At 39.2% G+C, this 21501-nt stretch overlaps 1 protein-coding gene across 1 annotated transcript in view; it reads left to right on the top strand.

Moving 5' to 3' along the window:
* The first annotated feature begins 277 nt into the window (after positions 1-277).
* PIP5K1B (phosphatidylinositol-4-phosphate 5-kinase type 1 beta) overlaps positions 278-21501 on the top strand; it is an 83235-nt gene continuing 62011 nt past the window's right edge. Inside the window, exon 1 of the mRNA XM_032212451.1 lies at positions 278-595. The gene's annotated coding sequence lies outside the window, so the exon portion shown is untranslated. The remainder of the gene's footprint in view (positions 596-21501) is intronic.

Genomic DNA, 21501 nt, shown 5'->3' on the forward strand with positions numbered 1-21501 from the left:
TGGCTTCTGGCTTTTCCTTCTTTCCCTTCCCCCTTTCCCTCCCTCCCCTTCCAGCCCAGATTCGGAGCGGGCTGGAGGAAAAGAGCACGAGGCCCCCCGAGGCTTTTGCGCTGAGCTTCGAGGAGGCGGGCGGACGGCTCTGGCTTCTACGTGGAGGAGATTTCTCCCCCTAACAGGGCCGGAGGAAGAGAGAAAAAAAAGGGAAGCCCAGCTCGGAACTTGGCGTCGAGAGGAGGAGGAGAAGGAAGAGGAGGAAGCGGCGGGTGCTGCAACCTGGCGACCAAACCGGTCGCGTGCCCGTCGGGAGGCGCTGCTGCCCTGCGGCGCAGAGGCGCAACTGGGGCAGGAGCGGGGACGCCCCGGGCTGAGCCGAGCTCCAGAGCGCCAGGCAATTGGCTCTTGCCGCCGCCGCAGCTTAGTCCCTCCCTGGGATTCCGGCTCGGCTTTTGGAAGCTCGTCGCCTGCGGCAAGCCCGGCTTCTCGGTCGCTTGGAGGTGGGTGTGCGGGAGACTCCGGCTGCCGAAGGAGGAGGAGGAGGCCTTTCTCCGAGCCTCCCACGGAACCCGAGCCTGGCCTGCTGCTGGGGAACTGCGTGGTGAGGAGAGGAGCGGAGGGGGAAGGACGGGTTGGCGCCAAGGAGAAGCGGGGAGGCTCATTGGTGAAGGTGGAGGTTGCGCTGCGAAGGGGAGACATGGCTTCAGTCGCGGCGGTGCTGGTCGGAAGGACTCTTGTACCCTTGGCCAGGTCCAGCCCTATCTTTCCCGAACAGGTGGGGGGAGGTGGGTTGCCTTTAATCCTTCGCCGAATGATACCCCCTCCCTACCCTTCACGCAACTCCCGACCAATAAGAGGTAGGAAATGGGGAAGGGGCGACGGTCGAGATCCTGCACGTCCAGGACCCCAGGATGTGTGGGGCTGGTCGCCAATCGCTCTCCGCGCTTTTCAAAGTGGTCACTTGGGGGTGGGGCGAAAGGGTGGAGAGGTCCAAGGCTCGGGGAAGTTGTTGCGATGGGTGATTTTATACAAAAAAAAAGTCGAAGAAATGTTCTGGAACAGTCACTGCTCAGCTTATAGGAACCCCACAATTTGTATTCCCTCTTCCCTTCCCCCCCCACCCCCCACCCAAAAAAAGATCAGGGGGTAAAAAGTACTTCGTGCAGATTCTGTAAGTGCCCTTAAACCTGAGAAGGACACTAGCTGGGTTGGCTGCCGGGAAGAATCCGAGCGTTTTAATGTCCTTTCCCACAAGCCTTCCAGTTTTGCCTTCTGGTAATTAAGCATCTTCTTATGGAGAAGAGCAACAGTTATACTTCTGTTAAGGCTAGGCCAGTGCCTGTTATGCATGGTGTTGGTTCTTTCTGGTTTCTTCAAGCTTGTAAGAAGGTCAGGAATCTTTTCTAAAACTTGTGAAGGGATTAATTACTCCGCGTGTTTGAGCTTTGTTCCAGTAGTAGAATGTGCTAACTTGGAAATCCCATTGAGTTTTAAGGACAGGATCAAGATCAGGGTTTGGGGGTTAAATTTTGTTGAGTGTGTGTGTGGGGGGGACTGCTTATAATTGAAAGGGCACCTGAATCTAAAAGGTATAAATATATTTACAAAATAACTGCTGGACCTTTTGCTGGAATTCATAAGACATAAAATGTAACTGAACCTGTTATCTGAAATGGATGATTGGGAGGAGAATTAAAAATTATTATATGATGTAAAGGAATTTAGGATTGAAACATTCAGGTGATTTTTCTGGACTAAAGGAGGGATATCAGTTTCACAAGGTTGGGTTTAAAAATGAAATGATGAAATAATAATATAATTTGATATTGTGCAAATTGTTCTGTTCTGAAAGGAAGCTTTTTGCTCAATATATAAAGATTGTATTGCGTTATCACAAGATTGTTTACCTAAAATATTGCTTCCTGGAACCAATAGCTCGTGCTGAATTCTAGCTATTGAAGGTGAGTTTTTTATTTCACTATATGCAAACACACCTTTGTGTATTTGCTCTGCATACCTTTATGTAATAACATTTCTCCATTAAGCAGAAACTTAGGTGAAAAAATGGGAACAAAGATGGATGCTATTTATTCTCCGTCCACTGCTCCCAACTTTTATAAATGTTGGATCAGATACCTTCATTAACTATAGTGATCTCATATTGAAATATAAAACATTCAGACATAAGAGATTTCATTATTTTATCAAATGTGTAAATATTAAGCCGCAGATTAGCCCATACAAATGCATTTAACCTTGCCAGGAGTCCTGCAATCCATAATTGTTAGTAAATCAGAGGATTTTACTTCTTAGGTTCGCTATGTTTTGGTCTTGATACTGTTTCATATCTCAACATGGCCAAATATTCGTGAAATAAACAATATAGTATTCAAATACTAATAGATAAAATATTAAGATATCATTCATCGCGACATTAAGCAAATCCATTATTATGCAAAACAATTCATCTAGACTTGAAAAGCAAGGACTGGAAATGTGTGAACCTAGGAAGGGGCTAGACTCTCATAATGTAAAATAGTAGCTTAAAGTTATAGTAATTACTTAATGGGTATACAATGAGTTTTCTGTAATTTCTATCCAGCTTTTTTAAGTTGTGAAAAACAAAAATCAAATGCCCAAACAAAAAGACAAGATTGTTCCTCAGTCCTTATGTCAAAGAGCTATGCTGGAGGAGAAACACTATTTAGGACTTCAGTTCTCACTGTCCTAATCAGTTGCAATAGATAGTGAAAACCTACTAGACATTTGATTCTTACACTAATTTGTACTAAGGATCTTTCTTAATGCTTGCAAGACTTGTTTACTAAATTGGAATGTAAGATTTTTGAATGCATCATAAATCTGAATCCTTGCAGTCTGGTTCTCTCCCCCCCCCCCCCCCGCCCCAATTAATGTTCAGTAGTGAAGTTTGTGTGACTTCCCTCTCTTTTTGCATTGCATAATTGGAAGAAAGAGCTATGCCTGGGTTTCTTTGGGTAGTGACGTAACAAAAATATTAAAGGTCAGTGCAGCTATCTTTTAATCTTTTCACAAAATCAAAATGATAGAGAGCTGTAATAAATTATTTGTATCCTGAATTATAAGATTTGGGCAAAAAGTAGCTTTTCCAATGGATTGCTTTCATCTTTTTCTTTCAACAATACTTGAGAATGCACTTATTTCTCTACCATTAACAGTTCATCCATGGATTTAGAAATTTATTTCATGCATTCCAGTATAATCCTTTACATGTTTACCCAGGAATCAGTTCCTTTAAGAGTGCATAGGATTAGAGCCGACAATTATTTTCCTACAATCACTGAAGATGTTATGAAAATACAAGCATTGCCAAAAACAATTGGTACATTTCTTCTATTATACTCATTTTGTATCTGCTAAAAAGGCTTTTCATTATCTATTGTGTGATGCTGCACATGAAACTTCTGGATAGAAAGTACTTATTTCAGTCAATAGCTGTGTAAAACCATTTACGTCTTATAAAACAAAGTAGGGAAAGTATGCAGAGCATGAATTCTGAAATTGTTTCCAAACTCTCTTCCAAAGGCCATAAGAGGCACTGTATTTTATTCTGCATTCCATTTTTCTGTATTTTGTTTTTCCTTTGTGTTACATCTGTGTGTATATAGGGAAGCATAGACCAGATTACTTTACTGTAGTACAGTAATCCATTCTGAGTCACATGATCAGTAATGTGTGCTTACAATGAAGGAGTCATCAATGTTCTGAGATGCTTTCCACCTGCCTCTCCTGTAGGGATGCGCTGTAGGAAGTTTCCAGGATTTTTTCTCTGTAGCTTCCACCAAGATTTTGTTTATTTTGAAACCTACATTTTCTTTGGCAGTGTCTCTCTCTGTGCTGTACTGTACTCTGTACTTTGTCCTCCTCCCATGATGGCATGCATGCCAGAAGTGGCATGCAGAGCTATCTCTCCGAGCCATCGCCTGTTGCTCTTCTGGGTTCTGGCGGAGGGAGGCGGCTCAACTTTCTCTCACTGTCTGGGGCTGCAGAACCAGGTTGTCGATGGGGATGTCCCGCCACCCTGATGGGGACAGGGGGCAGGCAGGGGGATGCAACAACCCTTGAAAGGCCAGGCAAAGCCGGCGCATGCGCGCACCAGAAACCAGAAGATCATCTGCTTTCCTGTTTCTGCCACATGCATGTGCTTCGCAAGCACATACGCTTTGGCAGTCGGTGCCAAAAAGGAGCATGCACGCTCTCGTTTCGGCACTCTGTGTCAAAAAGGGTAGCCGTTACTGTCCTACTCTATTCAGTTATAATAATACTGATGGACAGACAAATGGGAATATAAAGTCTCAGCCCCTTTACCTAACTTTTATGTTTTGTTAGTTTGAAAGTTTCTGCACAAATAGTCCTCATAACAGTTCATTTAGCACTGAAAAAAGGGACTTGTCCCCGTTTTTCATACATGACCATTACAGCATCTCCATGATCATATGATCAAAATTCAGGTGCTGGCAACTGACTCATATTTATGACAGATGCAGTGTATCTGGGTCTTGTGATCAGCTTTTGCGACCTTCTGATAAACAAAGTCAATGGGGAAGCCAGATTCATTTAACAACCGTATTACTAATTTAACAAGTGCACCGATTAACAACTGTGGCAAGAAGGGTTGTAAAATGGGGCAAAACTTACTTAACAAATGTCTTGCTTAGCAACATAAATTTTGGGCTTGATTGCGGTCATAAGTCATAACCCTGTATATCCTGCAAGTTTTTTCATCAATGGAGTTTGTCAGGTAAACTTTCATGGTAGGAAATACCCATAAAAAGACATCTTCTGTCGTTTCACCTGTAGGACACCTTTTGAAGGGCAATGTATTACTACTGTATAGAAGTAGTGCTGTTCTACTATCATGATGTTTGTCATAGAATAAATCAAAAGATTAAAACATTTCTTTTATTTTAAAACTTTGGAGAGTGTTCAGAATTTGTAACCAAAAATGTTTTTTCAAGAAACCTGAAAATTTGGTATTTTAGTTTAGTTTAGTTTAGTTTAAAGTTTATTTATAGGCCGCCCTTTTCCCTGGGGGGACTCAGGGCGGCTTACAACTCATGGGGAAGGGGATACAAACAGTGACACATAAGAACAATACATAATTAAAAATAGAACACAACATTCATACCATTCGGGTGGGGGTGGATTACAAACTTTAACCCCAGGCCTGACGGGATAGCCAGATTTTGAGGGCTGTGCGGAAGGTCTGGAGGGTGGTGAGGGTACGAATCTCCACGGGGAGATCGTTCCAAAGGGTCGGAGCTACTACCGAGAAGGCTCTCCTCCGCGTAGTTGCCAGTCGACACTGACTGGCAGATGGGACTCGGAGGAGGCCTAATCTATGTGATCTAATTGGTCGCGAGGAGGTAATTGGCAGGAGGCGGTCTCTCAAGTATCCAGATCCACTACCATGAAGGGCTTTATGGGTGGTAAGTAGCACCTTGAAGTGCACCCGGAGATCGACAGGTAGCCAGCGCAGCTCGCGGAGGATAGGTGTTATGTGGGTGAACCGAGGTGCACCCACAATCGCTCGCGCGGCCGCATTCTGAACTAGCTGAAGTCGCCGGATGCTCTTCAAGGGCAGCCCCATGTAGAGCACGTTGCAGTATTAGTAACCTGAGTTGCATAAACTTAAACATGATTACTAAGGAAGTGTAGGAAATATGGGTTAAACTGGGACAAATTCCTAGTTGTACAATTAAGGTGTCAGGACTATGGTATCCTGATCAGCCTTGAAGTTCATACTGTTACCATAATTTTTCTATGTTATGTGACTTTTCTCTTTTTTTCCTGGTGTTTTGCTGAATCTGTTTTCATGTGCCTATCATTTGTGGCACTAGATAGGCAGCATAGCACACAAACATCAGCTCAATGATTGTATAACTTTGTTGACGGACACAAAATATATTTTTGTTTTCATACGTTAAATTGTATATGTTTCAGAAAAAAATGATACACTTTATATAATTTTTTCTAGATGTAACCTTACATTTTGTATATTTTTTTCAGTTTTTTTCTGTCTATGCTTTTATATCGCCCTGGCCAATAGTCAAAAACATACACTCTAAACTTTTGTTTTATTTGCAGATAGATAGATTTTTACTTCAAAAGCATTTTATTAAAATAAATTTGATAAAAATAAAAAAAATCTAATTTAAAATTTAAAAATCTGATAGAAAGTTGTGATGGAAAGTATTTCAGTGTTCACCATAGCTAGATGAAAAGTTTGGCTTTTATTTGTATTGGAAGTCAGTTCTTTTCAATGAATGTTTGAAAGAAAGGCAGAGGATACAGAATTTTGTAAAAATACAAATGCTTAATACTTTGAAATGGCCATGAAAAATTTGTTCCTGCCTTATTTTATGTAGTTTTTAAGCACTACTCCATCTCTTTAAAAGTTGCATGTCTAGTCTTAACTTTCTGGACAGTTATTCTGGGAATCACATATTTTATTAGTTGTATGTGACAGAGGTAGAGAAAGGGTGGGTGTCAGAGTATGTAATCCTATTTAGCCATCAGCTCTGATTCCACCAAGTGTAGATAGTCCTCAGGTACGACCAGTACAGCAGCAAAGAGGAGTTATTCTTGGTCTTCAAAGTTAAAGGCTGTTGCAGCACCCTGTGGTCATGTGATCACAATTCAGGTGCTTAGCAACTGCCTGCACTTAAAACTGCAGAAGCACTTTCCCCTCTCCCCTTGCCTATCTGCTCCCATCTCTGCCCTTTGGACAGCTTTGCATTCGGTTGGCCGTGCCATCCCAACCGGTTTGCTGCTCCCCATATGACCTTTGGAAGGCTTCTGAAGCTTCCAGAGATCTCAGGACAGGATCACCTGCAATTCAGGCAAATTGCCATATGCAATTTGGATAAGGGGTGGGCACAGTCTGAGGAAGAAGGCCTGATGCAAGCAGCTGCTGCCTCTTGAGAGCCAGGCAGAATAGGGTTTTTCAGCAGTGGCAGGAAGAAGATGGTGAAAGTCAGCAAGGACTTGAGGAGTGGCAAGGCTGGCAGGGGCAATAGGGTTGGTGAGCATTGTATGGCAAGGCTGGCAGGGCCAGGGCGCACAGTGACAAAGCCAGCAAGGCAAGCAAGGGCGAGAGGGCCAGAGGATACTAGGGTGCGTGGAGGGTAGGGTGAAAAGTTCAGCAGAAATGCAAGGCAGCCAAAAGAGCACAGATATGGGGATGCAGATAAGGTGAGCTGTAGACAAGATACTTCCTTACCTTATCAATGCTTTGGGATGGGAGGGACTGAGCCCAGAGTGGCTTGGATCAAGGCGGGTCCTTTGCTAATGATCAGTCAGATATGGTTAACAATGCAGGAGTTGCTGTTGTTAAATCATGTGATGTCACTGCATCACTCAGTGACAGAAATTCCAGTCCCAATTGCCAACATAACTCGATGGCTACCTATATGGTTGATAGTTACTAATTGGTAACTCTTTTGCACAAAAAAGTCACACTTCAAAGGAATGGTTTTTCTCTATCTCCGTTCTAAGTTTTGCTTAATTTTGTCCCCACATACGATAACATTGTTTGCCAAGGTGTGGAACTATGATCTCAACATTAATTTTTGGGCCCTAAGTTCTTCATTGTTAGCATTTGCTCTAGATATTCCTGATCAGCTTGAGTTATGTTCAATATAAGACTTATAATTTATTTTTTCAAGAGTAAGATAAATTCAAGTAGAACAGAGAGAGTGTTGTCTCCTTAGGTCAGTGCTTTCCAAACGTGGGTAAATTACACAAAACTGGGTAAAAGTGGTTTTTATTTAATTAATAACACACAAAATCATTAATCGTAATGGGAACATTTGGATAAGCCGTTGATAAGGAAAAAGTTTGGGAAGCTCTGTGTTAAGTAATAGAGAAGTCTAGTCAAACTTACAGTTCTAAGTTAAACGTAATTATGGAAGTAAAAAATTAAGAAGAAATGAAAAATGATAATTTGTTGGTTAACTCTAACTCAGCTATCATATGAGGCTTTTTTTCTTTAATACATAAAGGACATATCTGGCCAGCCTCCAGAAATAGAATTATATTTTTCAAAGAAGAGAGGAAATAGTAAGCGTGTCAGTGAGAAAGTATACATGATCTGATGAGTTTAGGAAATGATGTCTAATTTTGGCTTTAAAACTAGGATGAGCAACCTGTAGTCATGGGCCCTGAGTACTTGCAGTGTGCATTAGGAACATTTAGCAGCAAAAAAGATAGAGCAGGATTTTTCTCACTGCTTTCTAAAATAAGGAACAAACATGTACAGCAAGATTTAATGCACTTGTTTTCCTTTTGAGACTCCACATTCTCCACTACCCCCCTCCCCACAAATTTCAGCTTGTCCATGCTGTAACCTCATTTTTTTTACTAGTTACAAGCCTTGCGACCCTGGGAAGCAGAAATATTTAAAAATGAAAATGAAAAACCGGAAGCTTTAAAGTCTCCATAACTTTAAGTCTGTGTTAAATCATGGTTGTATATAATTAGCAGAAATAGAAGATTATCAAAAAGGAAATGACAGCTTTGAAAAAATGATCGGTTTTGCTTGCCACCTAACTGGTAACCAAGATATTGTAATGTAAAAAACAATCAGCAGTATTGCATATCCCTGATCCAGAAGTGGAAATTTGACTGTAGGTTTATTATTGCTGTTTATTAATCACATTTCATTAAAAAAGCCATGACAAATGATGTTCATATTTTAAAAATTATAAGAAAAATCAATAATCTCAAAAATGTAAATAAATCATAAATGTATCAGTAAACCTAACATCCCATATTGACTCACTTCCCATTTTGTGTTAAAATACAGTCCCACATTGTGGCTTGTTTGATTTTGGTACTTGTACTCCAAGCTAATTATAGCACCAAGTTACAAACTGTTATCTAAACTTTGTTAGTAATATTCTTAATATTTTCCAGCTGTAGAAAGAGTATATATATTTGCACCTTATTACTTTAAAAAAAACATTTTTATTAGTTTATAATATAGCATAAAAAGAAAATAAAAATTAAATAGTAGGGAAGTTAGGGAATGGAGAAGGGAAGAGAAAAGTGGGGGAAAGCAATGGGAAAAATAAAAGGCATTTACTTCTGATTCCCTTTGGTGCAGTAGAATAAGACATTAATATCAAACCTCAACTTTTTTACTTTTACATAATAGTATAAACTAGCCATCTCTATAACAACAAATCTATCTAATCAGTAAAACCCAAAATCAAAGTTTTGTTTTTTTTCTACCTCAAGCACAAAGTCCAGAAGTGGTTTCCAAGTAGAAATAAAAGTATTTGTATTTTTTCTTTGATCAAAATATTTATCAATTTAGCCATCTATGCTAACTTCCATCAGTTTTTGAAGCCAGGTTTGGAAAGCACTTTTGCACTTGAATTTATCTCACTCTTGAAAAAATAAATTATAAGTCTTATATCGAACATAACTCAAGCTGATCAGGAATATCTAGAGCAAATGCTAACAATGGAGAACTTAGCGCCCAAAAACTAATATTGAGATCATAGTTCCACACCTTGGCAAACAATGTGGCAAGAAAAGTCATCAAATGAGGCAAATGTTTCACTTAGACACATTTTGGGCTCAATAGCGGTCATAACTCAAGGACTACTGTATGCATCAGTGTTTGAGGAATCTCAAAGCTATTTGAACGAATCTGTTTATTTCTTCTTAAGTAGTTTCCTGAATAGGAGCTCCTGGAAAGTTACCATATTTTTTGGAGTATAAGATGCACCAGAGTATAAGACGCACCTTAAAATTGAAGAGGCAAATTTAAAAAAAAGTGTTTGCACTCTGCAAACCTCCCCCAAAGACCAGTTTTTTATGAAAATGGGCCTGTTTTTTTTTTTCAAAAAAGGGACATGAATAGCTCTTAGGAGGCTTGTAGAGTGCTCCTGGAGGTGTGGAAGCAAAAATGAGCGAAAAAAGGCTCATTTTCTCTGAAAATGGGTCTGGTTTTTGTCAAAAAAAGGGCATGGATAGCCTTTAGGAGGCTTATAGAGTGCTCCTGGGAGCTGGGGGGGACGGACACACACAAAATTGAACAAAAAAACTGCCCATTTTTTGCTCATTTCTGCCCTCCCCAGCCCCCAGGAGCACTCTGAAAGCTTTCTACAGGCTATGCATGGCCATTTTGGTAAAATGGGTGGGGTTTCTGGAGGCAAAAAAAATGCTGTATTCAGCGTATAAGACACACACAGATTTTCAGCCTCTTTTTTGAGGGAAAAGGGTGCATCTTATACTCTGAAAAATATGGTAATATCTCATTAGTGTCGGATTTCCTCAAGATTGTAAGGAACGTTGTCTCTTGAAGAGTCTACCTGAAATGGGTGCAGTTTGTCATTGTAAGTTATAAATTTGCATTCATATTAGTTTCGGATAGGCCTGTATTGTTGGCTATGTGGATATATTTTTTTTAAAGTTTTTGAACTGAACTTAATAAAAAATGTATTTGGTCTTGTAGCCTGTTGTGATTTTTGTTAACACTTTCCTTAATGGTAGAGCCTTGCTATTGTTATGGATACTTAAAACCTCTAAAATGCTTAAATTCCTGGTTATTACTTTATTTTCATTTAGGTTCTGTCTATGAAATAGACCCTAAATGGAAATTTAAAGACAACCTTATGTAACAATGGATTTATTTCGTAATTTCAGAAGATGATTTCCAATGCTGTAGGTATGTTATTTCATATTTATGAGGCTTACAGCTTAGGAGTACCTGCAAAATTTAGGTTATTTCAACATAAAATTTCAGAATTTTAAATTGTGTGTAAGATGGGTGAATGGGGCTGTCTCTAACACAATTACTTGCTATGCATAGTATTAATTGTATGAAATTGTCTACATTTTTAAACAAGTCCTACCACTATCAGTATCAAATTGTGTAATACCACCTCTACACTAGTCTGATTTCTTAAGAGAAGTAGAAATCTTCCACCATCATGTTTAACAAGCTTGAACTGCAACCTTTTCAAATTACAGTTTTCTCAAACTATATATATGTGGAAATGGAACAGTGTGTGCTTTCTGTGTTACTATTTTATAATTTGTTTCTGGCAAAGCTGTAACTAGCATTTCTAGATCCTGTTGCAGATACCAACACAGTGAAAGATATAAATTTATTTGTTTTGTGATTTATGAGATGCGATTGCAGCTCATAAATATGTACGAATTAATTTTATTTTATTTTATCTGCAACTGTACTAAGTTTAATAGTAACAACATGTAATGAATATGACTTTGTATTCTCTGAAATTATTATTATTTTCCTCCCCAACATTTGAATGTTCACAGTTTTTAAATATGCACTTAATATACACTAAAAAGTGCAGGTCTGGTTTTGAAGTAAAAATGGGCAATACATTTGGTATAGCTGTCCATAATTATTCGAAAGAGGGTTAACAAAAGATGTGTCAGTAAAAACTTAAATGTGGGTCTCCAAAGCAAAATGTTAGTATTCCTACCTTTCCTTGCTGTTGAATTAATGAAGTCTGGTATAGTTGCTTAACCTTTTCAGCTCTTTTATTATTAAATTTTAACAATAGATGTATCAATTATCTGCACAAGGTATTTATCTAAGCCAACTGTAACTTTTTTGCTTATGATTTAATCTCTTACATCAGGGGTGTTAAAGTCGCATTGTCACGGTGATGTCACTTGACATATCAGGACTCCCTCCCCCCTTTGCTAAACAAGGCGTGGGCATGGTCAGCATGTGATGCATCCGGCCCGTGGGCCACGAGTTTGTCAGCCCTGCCTTACATGATCATAATGTTGTCTAATGCAGAATGCCCAAAGTGTAGCGTTTAGCCTTTCAAGTGAAGTTCTCTGTCTCAGAAGTCCTCTGGGTCTATGCACCTTAATTCCACCTTCTGCCTTAGTAATTCTTGATGCTTACAGAAAGGGAAGCCCCGGCATGTGAGAGAACTTCCCTGACCTGTGCTGTTCTTAAAAGGAAAAGAATAACTAAATTCCATAGCATCATCTTCTGGCCTTGTTTCTTTGAGATTTGGAACTAAGAGAATCAACTTGTTTTTTTATCCCTTCCTTTGGAAAGGAGGCTCAATTGTGAGGGAGATAAAGTCAATTTTTTTAAATAAAAATAAAAATCCAGTTTTAGCTTTAACCAGTCACATATAAAACATTCACTAGCAAAGAATGTACAAATAGGGAATTGCAACTTCAATAAATTCCCAAGTAGTTCCATAGAAAAAAATATATAGAAAGGAAAGGAAAATGTACGTCTCTGAATAGAGATCTCAATATATTTGTTTCCTATTGATGTAGGACATTGCTGTAAAATGATTGTCAGTTACATAAAGCTCAATTGTAGAGTTTATACAGTGGACATAAATACTAGAGACAATAAAGTTTAAGCAGCAGTTCAAACAAAAATGTAAAAGTTAATATTGGCTGATGTTATTTACCTATTGCTCAGAGCAAGTGAATTCCTAAAACAGGTCTTCTGGCTTCTCTGTAATTTTCCAGAGTCTTCTGGATAATAGCCTTTAATCCAGAATTTAGGACAATGTTACTTTTGTCTTCTACTTAATCTCAGTAAAGTACTAGGTACTTTACCTAATATTCAATGTCTCTATTTGATTCCAAAAAGGCAACATTTTTAAGAGGGACACCTTGGGAGATTTGCCATTTATATATGACAGAGGCAGCATTTTCCTTTGGGAATGTGATAAATAGATGCTGGTTGAGTATCTGTGAATATGCGGTGGCAGCTTTATAGCCATCAATAGAGTTGACAAATGATAAAATAAAACTAAAGCGTATGAGAAAATAATATTAATTAGATTTAGTTTTCAACATAATATACTAAACACATTTAAATAAGGCTTTTCTCCTAGTACCTCACCCAAAGACTAGTTGTACCCCCTGGCCTGAAAATGTTTCTGCTCTGCTGACAACACAATGTGTGATATAAACTCAACACTACATTCAGTTCTTTTTATTGTTTAACCTGTTTTGTGAATCTTTGCTGACTTGGCTCCTTTAGAACGATCTCCCCGTGGAGATTCGTACCCTCACCACCGTCCAGACCTTCCGCACAGCCCTTAAGATCTGGCTATCCCGTCAAGCCTGGGGATAAAGATTTTAATCCGCCCCACCCGAATGTTGAATGAATGTTGTGTTTTATTATTTTATTTCTATTTTTACTCACGTATTGTCTTATGTTTTGTCTTGCACTCCCCCTCCTATGAATTGTAAGCCACCCTGAGTCCCCTCAGGGAAAAGGGCGGCCTATAAATAATAAATAAAATATAAAAATCTAAATCTAAATAGGGACAGTGTTCATCTCCGTTTTAAGGCCATTGAGCCAGTCCTGTCCGAAGACATTTCCGGACTTATGTGGCCAACATGTCATAATGGAGTGCTGTTACTATTTATCTACTCACATTTGAATGCTTTCGAACTGCTAGGTTGGCAGGAGCTGTGGACAGGAGCTCACCCCATTGCATGGTGCTCGGGTCTCGAACCTGGGCTTCCATCATTCCAACCCACAAGCCTAGTATGTGGCACCCTTATTTAGTTGAATAAAAAATTTCCGTTTGAAAAATTATTTCCAAGTATTTTAACTTAACATGCTTTATTGTGCATTATCAGTATTTAAATTTGTTCTATTCTTATGAACCAAATTTCTGCATTTTTTAAAATCATTCAACAGAGTAGTTCTCTAATATTTGAAATTATGACAAAAAGGTTAATCTTGGGCAAAATGTTATTTCTAGGAGCATTTCAAATAGTTATGAAAACAATTGTGTCAAAGTAAATCTTTTGCAGGCTGTATTCTTGTTTGCATATTCCTATCCTTATTGAAAAATTGAAAGGATTACATTTATTTATTTATTTATTAGACTTATAAACCGCTTCATAGGGCTTTCAGCCCTCTCTAAGCGGTTTACAATTTTTTTAGCAAATTGAGTCAGCAACTTGCCCCCACAGTCCGGGTCCTCAGGATGGAAGGCTGAGTCGACCTTGAGCCGGTGAGATCTGAACCGCTGAACTGCAGATAACAGTCAGCTAAAGTGGCCTGCAGTACTGCACCCTAATCACTGCGCCACCTCGGCTCTTATAAATTTATAAAGTTTTTGCTTTGTATCTGTAGTTAATCCAATATATAACCCAGCTGTAAAGCAGTATATCGTTCATGAAGCTAACTTGCATTTTCTTATTGAAGTTTCTCTCGCACGCGAAGAGATCATAATTGTAACACCTACTTCCTCTTTTGTCTAACTGAATCTGTTTACTTGTGATGAGGCAGGTCCAGGATAAAGGCTTTTAGTCCCACCTTTTCTCAAAGAGAAACTAGATGATTCCTTGGTGCATTGCCAGTCTAATATAATTAGCAGAACTAATAAACCAAAGAAGTGAATCTTTTGAAAAAACATTATTTTTTCTTTACATATAGCTACCAATAATTTTCTTATTACTTATAAAATTCTTTAAAATTATGTTATTTAAAATATATTCCCACGAAAGTGCATGTAAATAGCAACATAAACCTAGATAATATAATAAAATACTGTAAGACAGTGCAAAAAAAATGGAAAAGAAGAAGGATTATTAAGTTCTTTGCATGACAGCTACTTGCAATTTATATCATGTAGTAAAAACAGCATTCTAGTTTAGTAATATGAAGCAATAAAAAAAGACCACATAGTCAAGATAGATACCGTTTGTCGTGAAATGTTGGAAAGTATATGCTTTAATTGCTGGGATTTTACAGTGGTAATGTGTGAAATATAACTTCATAAATATATCATCTATTTAGCAATTCTCTGAAAGTGCTAATTATTAACGTATCTCAACACCTGCTGTTTATATTCTTAAAAATTAAATATTTACGAGTGTTTGCTGAGTCCAGATAAAACTTTTTATTGATTCTTACCTATATACCAGTATAACTGTGAAAACTTTGCATAGGGTTGTCAAACATTTTTTAATCTGTCATTATGTTTTTTTAAATATTATTTTGTTAAAGATCTTGCCGGATTAATTGATTCTTAAAGAAAAAAATATCTGTTTATTACTTGAGAAAAGTTTTTTTAAAAGTTCCAGGTGTTTACTTGATTCTTTATTATATTAGTATATGCTGACTGTGACTTTTTATTTGAGACTCTCATTGCAAATTTTAATTTTACACATCCTGTTTTTATTATAAATAATAAACATTAGAAAAATGTTCCTCAACATTGTATCATACTGAACTATATCTGATTAAATAGGAAGAAATTTTTCATCATCAGGCTTTTTATCATGATATTGTTGTTGATTTAGTTAAATCTATTTTGCCAGGAGCAGAAAAGTAGATATTTAACCTTTGTGGAGCACTATACGTACTTTCCAATGTGTACCTGTGCTTTATTCAAGGAGCTCCTTCTGTAAGAAGCATATGCATTTTCTGCTATCTACTCATTTACATTCATTTTAAAAAGATGTTATAATGTTCTCATATTTAGAGCAGAGGTGGGTTGCAAATCCTGGCATTACCGGTTTGCTCGTGCACACGTTATGCTTCTGCACAGGCACAGAAGTTTCTGCGCAGGCACAGAAACGTCCGGGCACGTGGATGGAGCCTCCCCACCACTGCCACTACTGGTTCGCCTGATCCAGGCCAAACCAGGAGCAACCCACCTATGAATTACAGTAGAAGGGGAGAAATGCAGTTTATTTCAATATATTTTAAAAATTTACAGAGGTATTGTAGAAAATCCCATTTGCTTCTTGGTTTGCTATCATGTTGAATTGCATGCTGGTCACCTAGTGCCTGAATTACAATCATATGATTGGGGAAACATTGTAATGGCATTGTTATAACTTTGAATGGTTGTTGAACCAGTGATTGTTAGACGAGGTCTATCAATATAAGAGATACTGTAAGTTAGCAGACCCAACTATTTGGTCACCAAGGACAGGTTCTGTGGAGTGAGTCTTTTCCGTGGACCAGAGGGGGCATGGTTCCATGTGCTGTCTGCATCCTGCAGTTGGGGCTTACCTTGTTTGCGGGGGGAGGGGGGCGGAGTTGCAGCCGGTGCAGCTGGAGCGTGTTTGCAGTAGTGTCTCCCGGTTTTATTTTATTTTATCAATTTTTAGTACTCCCATTGGATCCTTTTTTATTTAATTAACATTTTTTGGTGGAGATAACAGCGTAGAACATAATACAAACAAAAACTTTTGTTGCTGCCCATAATTAAATAAGCATGGGAAAAAGAAAGAAACGCCATGGCTCCAGCCCAGGATCTCTCCCGCCAGTGAAGACAACATAACAACCAAGAATTGAGGAACTCTTTGTTGGCAAGAGATCTGTAAGTAAAAGTAACCTCCCTATCCCCAACAATCTGGAGAGATTAGAACAGGACCGGCAAAAAGATGTGGCAAAACAGCATTTACTAGACTTTCCCGATCTGGGGGGGGGGGGGGAGCAAACTGAAAGCCAGCTCTTCTCACAAACAACTAGCCCAATAACTTCCTATATGGAAGCTGAGCTAAAGGCAAAAAAGGCGACCAACAACCACATAATTCAGAGCATGGAGAGTTTACCTTGGGAAAATTCAACTGAGTTTATGGCAAAGCAATGCCTTCTCATAGCGCAAACGGTGGTTTCAATATTTGAACAATTAATTGCCATCCAACATGATGTAGAGACATTGAAAAAAGATTTAGCTGTTTTTCTTCAAGTACAATATTGGGCCCCAGGTACCCTCACCAAAGATCTTGCAGAAGACTTGGTTAACTCCCATATGCAGGCTAAGGAAAAGGAAAAAGAGCAAAGAGCCAGAGAAACAGTTAAAGAGTCAGATAAAAAATGGCAGTCCTCTCAGAAAAACAGTCCCTCCCCAGAAAATGCAATGAGAGGAAAAGGTATCAATAAAGAAGAAATCAGGAAAGCATCCCTCCCACAATTACAACAATCACATCGCTCACTACAAACCCAACAGATAGCTTTTAGAATCCAGTTGAACGGACTTAATTATGGACGTTGGAATTCCAGAAGTGCAATATTAAATTCCCTAAGCCAGCTTCTTCACTGTCACAGGGGCATGATTGATTTCCGTGCTGTGGAGTGGTTGCCTGAGGCCCCAAATTGGAAGGGAATTCTCCTGTCTTTCAAACAGCCCACCATACCACAGATGTTATTCAAGATGAAGGCATATTTAGCCTCCTTCCAAATCTTTCCCATCAAAGTCTTTGATGAGGAAAGGGTTACTCCATTAATAGCTAACGTGAGCTCCCAAGGTGGCTGCCGCCTCCTCATTTTCAACCTTGGAAAAAAGAGAGAAGGACAGTGGGAGTCAACCAGCCCTGTCCGGAGAAGAGATACTTAACAGCACAGAAGCTGGTCTCATTAACGCTTTTGGCACTCTCACAAGGAAAGAACAAGACAATATATTATACAAGTTAGAAAATTTAAAGAAATCCTTATTGGTCACAATGGACACAGAGAGCTGCTTATAGATCTGGTTTCCCCAATAATTGAGCCTCTCACTTTCCCCCCAGAGGACAAAGGATTACATGAATACAAGATCATGGAAAATAGAACCCAAGACCCAAACGGGGTATTAGAGATCCCAGTAGAGATGGAGATGTTTTCATCCCTGTGTGAATATCCCATGACACCTTCAGCACCAAACCAAGAAACTGAGAGGCGACCCACGTCAGAGCCACCATCTCAAAGAATGAAAGACGACCTAATAACGCCTTGTCCTACACCCAGAGAAGAGGCATCGGAATGGCAAGCTCTGTTAGCTGCTGCTAAAACCTCTTACCCTGAACAAGTTCCTCAAGAATCTACACATGACCTAGACGGGTCCTCCCTATTTTTAAAGAAGGCCAATTCAGTGTGCGATGACACCTCAATCCATGGTAACAACCAGACAACTTCCCTTTGTATAAATCAAGTTTCCTGATGAGCTGCAAAAGTTGACCCACTTTCCCTTATAACCTGGAATATAGCAGGTTGGTCTGTTCCATCAAAAGACCAACTCTATTTTGACTACATATCACAATTTGACATCCTCTTCTTGAAGGAAACCTGGGCCTCCACAGAGATTCAGTTAGATGGCTATTGGGTTAACTCAATCCCAGCTGTCCCAAGCAATGTGGGGGGGGGGGAGCTAAAGGGAATATTGTGACATTAGTTAATACATCCTTGCAATTTAAATGTGTACCACTGCCACCTTTCCAGCCATGGGTTGTAACTACATTACTCTTATTTAAACAGGTGGAGATTTTGCTTTTTAATATCTATATTCCTCCACTCAATAGGAATAATGTGATTAACAAGATTTGGGACAGCATAGAAGATTTTACTCTTGGCTGTTCAGCCAAATTCCCCAAAGCTGCAATAATTATAGGGGGGGGGGGATTTAAATGTTAGAATGGGACCAAATGATCAAGCATTATTTAATCATTTTAAAATTCATTATGATGAAAATGTAACAGGAGAATCTTTGCATTCCAGACAATTTAAAGACCCTAAAGCTAATCAGGCAGGTTTGTGTGTAAGACAAATGACTGTACGTTTGGATCTTTGTATCCTTAACGGGTCCCCATGGGATGACTTTCCAGCAGAATATACATATCGGGGAGCAGGAAGAAAATCTACAGGTGAGTAATGGATATGACCTCCTGAAGTTCTTGCAGAAGATGGAGGTAGACTCGCGACTGGAAAGCGATCATAATACAATACTCCTTACTCTCACATTGCACCAGAAATCTAAGGGCAGGCACAGCCTACCTACCCAGGTTAGAGACTCAAAATACCCAGATAAAAATTAAATGGAACGAGAAAAACGCTACCAAATGGATGTTAGCCCCTGAAACCATAGAGCTACGTACATCTCTACTAAGAAATAAGAGTGGAGGATCTTGCCTAGAGGGGTTTGAATCCTTAATTTTAAATTTGAATTCAGTTCTCAGTAACAGATCACTAGCTCACTCCAAAAGGCCTTTTTCAAAGAACAAAAATTGGTTCGATAGAGATTGCATGCAACTAAAAAGGATACATAATATGGAATACAAGAAAAGTAAAAGTGCCCCTTTGAGGATCACAGATACTACTTAAAGCAGCTGAAAGCCCAATATAAGAACCTTCTAAAAGAAAAGAAAAGTGCGGCTCTGAAGGAGTCTTGACATAGACTAATTACAGCAGTCAGGACAAAAAATACATCCCTTTTTTGGTACATCACCAGGGAATTAGGAAAACCTCCCCTACCCCCAACAAATCAGGTTCTGATTCATGCCTGGGAAGAGTATTTTAGGGAGCTTTATACAGATCCTGACTATGTAACCAAGGAGAGCCAAGTTAGTTTGGACCAAACTCCTTACTGGCCCCCTGTTACACCAGAAGAGATATCCCGGTTGATTGGAGCCCTAAAGGCTAATAAGGCACCCGGGGCTGATAATGTCCTGCCAGAAATAATCAAAAAGAATGCCAGTTGGTGGGCTCCACTTTTAGCATCACTGTTTATATTTATAGATAAAACAGGCCATATGCCTAGAGAATGGGGAGTAGCAATTATTATACCAATTTATAAAAAAGGTAATAGAAATGACCCAGGCTACTATAGACCCATTAGTCTTCTAAACGTTCTTAGTAAACTGAATGCCAAACACGTAAATTATAAACATCAAGATTGGTTAATTTCAGGGGATAATCAAAGACGAACAAGCCGGTTTTAGAGAAGGAAGATCGATGATGGATCATATCTTGGTACTCCACCATTTAGTACAAAAATATACATATAAAAAAAAATCCTCTCTTTTTGTGGCCTTCCTTGATTTTAAGCAGGCCTTTGATTCAATATCCAGGATCACCCTCTGGGAGAAATTAAAATGCACCTCTATTGATAAACGCCTCCTCGTCCTCATACAAAAATTGTATGCCAATTCCATCTTGAAAGTGAGTTGTAATCCCCAAGGGAGTTTAACCGGCTCAGTAAGAGTACAAAAACGGGTATGGCAGGGTTGCATCCTGTCCCCCTCCCTCTTTAACTTCTATATTAATCCCCTGATTGATCTCTTACAGAACCCTGATTTCCATTCTCCTAACCTAGCACAACGCAAAGTGCCAATTATCTTATATGCTGATGATGCCGCTAACATTTCACAAACCCCTGTAGGACTGAAGAGAACAATTAGGGCAACACTCGGCTATTGCAGGCAAAACAATCTGGTCCTTAATTTTGATAAATCAAAAATTTTAGTTTTTGCTAAAAGACCAAGCCAATACGCCTGGAAAATAGAAGGACATAGTTTGGAACAGGTTAGAACATTTAGATACCTTGGGGTGGTTTTCCACTTGCAAGGGATATGGAAGGAACACTTGGATCACACATTGCAAGTAGCCAATAGGTCCTCAAATGCAATTAAACATTTCTTTTATACAGGTAGAGGTCAGTTAGTACCTGCTGCCTTAAAACTTTTTGAGGCCAAAACATTGGCACAAATTCTGCATGGGGCACAAACAGGAATCCTTGCAAAGAGAGACTTGCTAGAAACCATACAAACCAAATTCCTGAGAGCCATCTTAGCTGCACCCAATGGAATGCCCAGTTAAGAATTGAGACAGGCATGCCTCAAATTCAAGTAAGAGCATGGAAGATGATGATCATTCATTGGCTTAAAATGCATTTCTTTTCAGAGGGACTGTCCCCACTAGTGTTGACTGACAATTTCTCCTCCCCCTGGAAACAGGCAATTGATCACAAGCTGGGCTCTTATGGGCTCTCACCTGTATTCTTAATGTCCCTAGGCTTTGATCAAGCAAAGCAAGTAGTAATTAATAGAATGAAGGACATGGAGTTCCAAGAAGTACTAAATAGGTTGTCTTTCCACAGTAGGGACAGAATCAAACAAGGTGTGTGGGAATCGGCAAGATATCTAAATGACCTGATCTTCCCAAAACAAAGAATAGCTTTCTTCAGAGCTAGATTTAACATTCTTCCTTCAGCACTCCTCCAGGGCAGGTATAAGAGAACACCTATAGCAGAACGGGTTTGTATATGTGGTAAAGGAGAAGTGGAAGATAATTCACATGTTCTATTACACTGCGAGCTATACAGAGCTTGTAGGTCTGCACATATTCTCCCCTTATTAAAGAAATTGCCTGGGAAGGCAGACAATTTTTAGCTAGGATTTCTCCTCCAGGACACAAACCCGGCTACCACGTATGCAGTGGCAAAGTTCTGTGCTGCTGCAATGTCCATAAGAAAAAAATTGGTTACAGAAGTATAGTTGTCATCTTGTACCAATTATTTGGACAGATCTCTAACAATCTTTGGACCATTGTATTTACTCCCATACTTAACAGCGTTGCACCCAGGTAAACTAGGGAGTGACCCGAACAATCTGAGAACATGTATGTTATTTTCCATTTTTAATGTCAATGTCTTTTAATTATATCTTAATGTCAGTATTTTTTAACATAGTGTAAAAACTAATGTGTATTGCTGG

Source organism: Thamnophis elegans, chromosome 3 (assembly GCF_009769535.1).
Source record: "Thamnophis elegans isolate rThaEle1 chromosome 3, rThaEle1.pri, whole genome shotgun sequence".
Taxonomy (NCBI): Eukaryota; Metazoa; Chordata; class Lepidosauria; order Squamata; family Colubridae; genus Thamnophis; species Thamnophis elegans.